General features: G+C 38.7%; 1 pseudogene; it reads left to right on the top strand.

Moving 5' to 3' along the window:
- The first annotated feature begins 5,510 nt into the window (after positions 1-5,510).
- LOC100685738 lies at positions 5,511-6,098 on the top strand (annotated as a pseudogene).
- The last annotated feature ends 911 nt before the right edge of the window (positions 6,099-7,009 follow it).

Genomic DNA, 7,009 nt, shown 5'->3' with positions numbered 1-7,009 from the left:
TGATGTCAGAGAACGATATGATGTCACTATAGCAATCTAATGTCCAAACTGTGAACCATCTTGAGATACTGGTTTGTACAGTGACCAACTGATGTCACTGTATTTTTCTAGAGAATCATTGCCCTTTGCCTTTGTGAGCTTGCCTTCACATGCCATTTGAGACTCACAGCCATAAGTTCCAGATATGTTGTGATAATAAAAAGAGATAATAAACGTAAATAATAAGTGCCACTAGCTAGCATATAACACATCAGCAATTAACTGTAGATGTTAGTAGTAGTAGTATAGTTCTCATCAAATTTTGGACACACTGTCATGAGTGTCTCCCCATAAACAAATAATTTCAATCTATGAGTATAGGAAATACACTATTCTTTGTTCCGTGCCCTGAACAATACATAGCATCAAATTAGAAGCATGGTATTTGATGGATTCCACGTATACAGATACATATCGATGTAAAAATGAAAGCAGCTGCTGGGAGACAGGGATCCAGTATGACAATCAAAGTACAATATTACATTTCACAATATAAGCAAATATCGAATCATACGTTGTACACCTGAAACTAATGTTATGTGTCAATTGCATCTCCATTTTAAAAATACCATACCGCGGGATCCCTGGGTGGCGCAGCGGTTTGGCGCCTGCCTTTGGCCCAGGGCACGATCCTGGAGACCTGGGATCGAATCCCACGTGGGGCTCCCGGTGCATGGAGCCTGCTTCTCCCTCTGCCTGTGTCTCTGCGCCTCTCTCTCTGTGACTATCATAAATAAATAAAAATTAAAAAAAAAATTTAAAAATACCATACCGCAATGAGAATACTACCCTAAGCTTTTTGGCCACTAAGAATTCCGCCATAATGCCTATTCCCAAGTATCTCCTGGTGGCCTGGCACTTATGAGAAGCTTGAGATAGAAAAATGAATAAATGTATGAAACATTCCTAGTCTTCACTGATCCCATATTCAATTCAGTCCAAATTTACCATTTCAGGGTTGGATTTACCATTCTGCAATCACTCTCCATTAGAAAGAGAATTCCTACTAGTGTTTTAATTCTCACTTGCCCTGTTTATGTTCTTTACAACAAAGTTCAAGTGTGGTTTGCCCCAGTACAAGAAAACACCAGAAGCCCTATCGGCTCTTCATTCAGTGTGAATGATATTTCCTTCAACCTTGGTTTGTTGAACTTAAGCTCAACGACCAACCTCTTTCTCAGATAATAGGTCTCTTCTAACATCGGGAACTGAAGGCCAAGTCTTTGTTTTTCCAAGCTAAATTCTTGCTGCTGTCAACTGAACAAGATGTCTCAGTTGTCCAAATACTTCAAGCTTAATGACTCCAGGAAATAACAGTCTATCTCACCCAAAAGGTTCAAGATCACATTTTAGATAATATGAACCAAAGGTTCATATTATGGTTTAATGTGAACCAAAGGTCAATTTCCTTGGAGGCGTGAGATGTTGAGAAACAGAAGTCTCTACATGCCAAGGTCACTATTTGCTTGGAGAACTTCAAGGCATTTCCTGATGTATTAGGAGATAAATTAGACTACTTCCAAAGAAGCCTGGAAACCACAGTTCTGAAGACTAGCTAAAAAGATTGTGTCAGGCAACAAAGCCATTGGCTTCTGGGAAGCAAAAGCATCAGGAGGCCCAACCAGTGGGATATGTAGCAATGAGAAAAAGGTTGGTCCTATCTGTGAGGAAGCACTGTGTAAGCAGTGAGGCCCACAACAGTGGTCAATGATGCAGGGTGATCATAAACTGCAACCCTACTCTCACCCAGGTCAGAAGTACATGTAACCCCCGCAGGAAGTACCATAGAAAAGAGAGATATTCAGGCCTACAAAATGTAATCCCCTTTTCAGCATTTTCAAATATAAATAATAAAACTCCATATGAACTCATTACCTTCATAGGCAAATCACCCTCTCATTTGAAATTAATAGCTTATATGGGCATAGCAAGTAATTCAAGCAGCTAAAATTAGATATTGTTCATTTCTTGCTTCTTCCATCTTTTGATTCCTTCCGAATGGAAATTCCCCCCACTCCTTCTTTCTTCCTTTAATATCATCCCTTCCCCATAATTTAAGAATAAAAATGCTGGCAACTGGAGGCTTAAATTATGCCACGGAATTTGCTTTGTGCGACTTGCAAATCCTGCCATTTCCAAAGGACTATCATACATAACTCTTTGCACACGAGTTTCTCAAGACACTTGTCTCAATAGCTTGTGTACTGCGAGGTGCAAGATACATTTGATTATTTATTTATTTATTTATTTATTTATTTATTGGATTAAATTTTAATACTATGCTATTTGATACTAGGCCAAATAACACATTAACTGTGTGTGTGTGTGTGTGTGTGTTTTAATTTCTTACAATTAGAATGAAGTGTGACAACTTAATTAAAATTCACATGAAGAACTAATGAACAGTAAGCCAAATCGGTAGCTTAGAAATCCTGGATACCATATGTATTAGTCATTCTGTAACCAGGCTGACCCATCGTCTTCTATTTCTTCATCTGTGAGTTGGCAAAATAACCTCTTCCGCTCACCTGCTTTAAAGTGTGGATTAATAAGACAAAACTTGCTGTGGGGTCAAAGTGTACTAAATAAGTGCTGTAATTTTCAAGGACAATAATGTGGGTATTTGTGTCATACACAGTAATGGAAAGGAAATTATTTACTCTGGGGACCCCGGCTACATTATCCTTAAATTATTTGCATCCTGATAAATGATTAGCATGCCAATGAGTACGTATTCCCCAAAGAGCCTTTCTAAAGGATTCTCTCTAGTTTTCCTATCAGGTGTATATGTGTCACCATACAACAACAGAGATGTGGAACTTCAAAAGGTCTGTGAAGAGAGTTCTCCCTTTTTCCCATTATAATATTCTTTTGGAGGATCAGTGAGTGTTTTATTTTACACTTGCCAGTTTGTTGCCAATGAGTTCTTCTCAACTGTGTAAGTTTTTTCACCCATTTATGTATTTGTTGATTTATTTTACTTCTTCCAAGCTTATGCCACCATTACCTTCCTCAGTGTGAGCCAAGGATCCTTTCTCTCTCTTGCTGGAATGACATAAAGATTCAGTCCCCTGATAGAAGATGAAAAAATAGTCTCAGAATTTTTTTTTTCTCCCCACTCCAGTGTTTTGCATTTGACTTTTATCCATAGGCAACCAAAAAGGGAAAACAGAAGTTGAAAACTCTTCTTTAGATTGTAAATAAGGTTTTGCCTCTGAGTGAATTTTAATTCTTCTGTTCTTTTCTCCCATAATGTTCATTATTCTGATCTCCACAGAGATAGTATTCCCAATGTCTACCTGGATTCAGCTGCTGCACTGAGGGCACACATTTGATCTGAGATTCTGCAGACAGATATTGCAAATAAAAATAAGCGGATCCTCTCCAGGGTGTTCTTACACTAGCTAAAATATGACTTGAAAGGTTAGTGGGGAAGGGGTTTGTTCCCAAAGGGAGAGGCTGTTTCCCCACACTTGCTTGTTGGAGGATGAGTACGCTAATTGGAAAACTAGAAGTTCTGGGGGATTTGCAAGTGGAACAGGTGAAAATGTAACTGGTGATAATTAAAGGCTAATTATCTTCAACCCACAATTGGCCACAGGAGGTTATTCTGAGCCACTTAAAAAAAGAGAGCCTGAGAAGGAGAGAGAAAGAAAAGAGAAAGAGAAAGCCATACAAAAAAAATATACAATCCTTTTATACACCCCTGCCATTAACTATAGATAAGGATTGAACCTGTGTAGTCATTGCTGGTTGATACCTACCTCACCACCTCCTCCCAGTCACCCGCCCCCGCAAAATTTGTATTAAGGATTGGTCCATCTTACATCAGCATTAACAGGATTTACCCAGTTTAAAATTCACCTGTTGATTAGAAAATAGATACTCCTCTGCTATCCTGAAGAGAACAATTTCTGACATGCAGAGTCATTGTATTAACTCTTCTGGAAAACCCAGGAATACAAAGTGCTTCCATGGATCTCCTTTTTAACGATGGTTTGTGGAGCACCAAAGTCCAGAGACACCCACCCCCTCCAGCTGCATTTGGTTTTACTTAGACACTTCAGGGTTAGAAGAGATTCCAGAAAACCTTCTCTAAGAAGCTCCCCAGTTGTGTTAGGTGGTAATAGGAGGAACACAGACCAAGAGGAAAGGATTGGCAGAAACTTCATTCCAGGAGACATGGCCTTGTGAATGTTCCTCTTGCAGTGTGGTGGCACACGACAGATCCCTTACACTGTTGCTTCCTCCTCGGCATCTAAGCCGGCAGGTACCCTGCTTATCTTCTCTCCTGGAACTTCTTCCCCCATGCACGTGACACCTTCAAAACTAAAATGTTTATACAAAGCCCTGCACCTACCCTGACTAAAGTCAAATGATCCAGAAATGAGCACGGATCTAACGTAGGAATATCAGGGAACTCCCAAAGATTTTTTTTTCAAAATGAATCTGAGTGACAAAGGTAAACTCTCTCGGGTGGCAGAAAATTGGTAGGATGAAACTCAGAAGCTGTCAACTACTCTTTTCCACTATACGGAAAAAGTCAAAAAATAGTAAGAGAGAATTAGGCTGACAGGAAGAAAGTGACGAGGACTAGAGAAGGAAAAAGTCCTGTTACCTTTTGAGCTCCTAAAATTTTTGATTCCAAACGCATCTGTGCTCTCTGTAGTGTAGACATTCAATCCTTACTTTTTGACTAAAACAATTCAAGTTAGGATTTGTTATTAGAACTGAAAGACTTCGAAATGAAGCCACATATAATGAGATATCATTTAGGAATATTAACCAAGGTTTCTTCTTGTATCGGTATTGCCAACCCATACATCTCCTGCCATCAACAGAGAACAGAGCACCCTCCTTTTTGGCTAAGCCCTGATTTATAGGAAAGGAGAAATACACCAAATGGGTTTGGAGAGGTCCAAGAGTCCAAGGGATTTATTTCTTGCCACCTTGGTGATGTTTGAAATGACACTATACTATGACATCCAGAGACGTAGTATAGTTATTCTCAAAAACAATATGGAAGTTCTCAATGAAATTAAATGAGCATTAGCCAACAGTGTCATTTCTTGGCATACACTCCAGATGCACAAGCATGCTGATCAACACTGCTTGGGTTTGCAGGAAACTGGCCACAGCCTAGTTGTTTGTTAATAGGGGAATGGGTAAGCTTAAGTTGAACCATATGAAATTGCTAATATTTGACCATTTTTACTATAAGAAAATATCAGTCTCATACTGTTCAACCTACTAAAATGTGGTAGATATAAATTATGAAATAGGTAAGAACAAACAAAATATACTGTATCTTCCTACAGCAACATGAATATACTTTAAAACTTAAAGTTTATGTGTATATGTATATATATACATATATATAATCATATATATGGTGAGATTTATATCATAATGCTATTTATAAAAATTTAAAACACATACATGAGAAACAAGAGTGTGGCATGAACGTGGGGAGGCAAAAGAAAGCAAGAAAGTATGCGACCATGAAGCGAATGCTTAGTCTCCAAGATCAGACGCTTAAAGAGAAGGATAGATTAAAACCTAAAAAGAAAGAAAAGAAAGATCTCAGTGCACTCAAGGAAAGAGAAGTCTCCCAACATCCTTCCTGCTTATTCTTCCAATATAACATACAGCTGGGCCCACCTTACCACATCCTGGTTGATACCAACTTTATCAACTTCTCCATTAAAGCCAAACTTGACTTAGTACAGTCAATGATGGACTGACTGTATGCCAAGTGTATCCCTGTATAACTGACTGTGTAATGGCTGAAACTGAGAAACTGGGGCAAAGGTATCAAGTGGCTCTAAGGATTGCCAAGGATCCAAGATTTGAACGATTGCCATAAACACACAAAGGAACCTATGCAGATGACTGCTTAGTACAGAGTAACTCAGCACAAGTGTTACATTGTGGCCACAGTTGACCGGGACCTTAAACAAAGGATCCAGAAGATCCCTGGAGTTCCCATCATGTATATTTCTAACCATAGATACAACACTGAGCGGATGCCAGATGATTATGAAGCCCCTCAATTTTAATTCTTAAAAGATAGAGTTTTTCTGCCTTCTTCTACCAACTTTTTCTGTTGCCAGTTCATATTAGCAATATGCTATAGTATGAATTATTCTTCTTACCCATTTGCTCTGTTACGAGCTGAGTATGGTTAAATATACTCATTTTTTGATGTTTTGAAATCAGTATTTTGTATCATTTTAAGTATTGTTGCATCTTTCTATAAATCAGATGATTGTAAAAAAAAACAAAAACAAAAAAACAACACACACACACACACACACACAAGAATACAGTACATGTGTTGCCAGGATAGATACATATATGAGGATATATATCAAATACTATTCACAGAAATGTGGATCTGAGATAACAGAGAAAAATCAAGTATACACAGAAATGTTTTGTAAGGACCAATGATGATAATGTGTCATGGGCTAGAGGGAAATAAGCCCACTCCTCTGAACCTGAGGAGTAATAAGAGCAGGTAACCAGAAAGTCAAGGAGAAAGAAATAGAGAGAGGAAGGTCCCTGTACCAACATGAGTCCTCATCAAAAAGCAGAAAATGGGAGGAGATGTGCCTAGGAAAAGAAGACCTGAAATAGATCCCCAAGTCTTCCATCATTCCAGAAAAACATTGGTAATCTTTCTAAATATTTTCCAGGCCTTCTAGAGAGGCTGATGAGATCAAAGTAGCTGAGAGAGGGGTACCAGATAAAACAAGGTCCCTTTTTGGTGACTGGGGGAACACTATCGCTGTATGTGGCATGAATCACAGAAGTGATGGCCAGTGTCAGCTGTGGATAGAAGTAGTTGATGCCATAGAAAATGAGACCAATGATTAAAGACCTAGCATCATGATTTACATCTCCGCAGAGTCTAGAAGAGGTCAAAGGTTGCTCATCGTCATGAAGGTGCCTGCATTTTCATTGTCTT

The sequence above is a fragment of the Canis lupus genome, chromosome 6 (genome assembly GCF_011100685.1).
Source record: "Canis lupus familiaris isolate Mischka breed German Shepherd chromosome 6, alternate assembly UU_Cfam_GSD_1.0, whole genome shotgun sequence".
NCBI classification, from domain to species: domain Eukaryota; kingdom Metazoa; phylum Chordata; class Mammalia; order Carnivora; family Canidae; genus Canis; species Canis lupus.
Note: the sequence above shows the minus strand (reverse complement) of the source record. Positions and strands in the feature narration are given on the sequence as shown.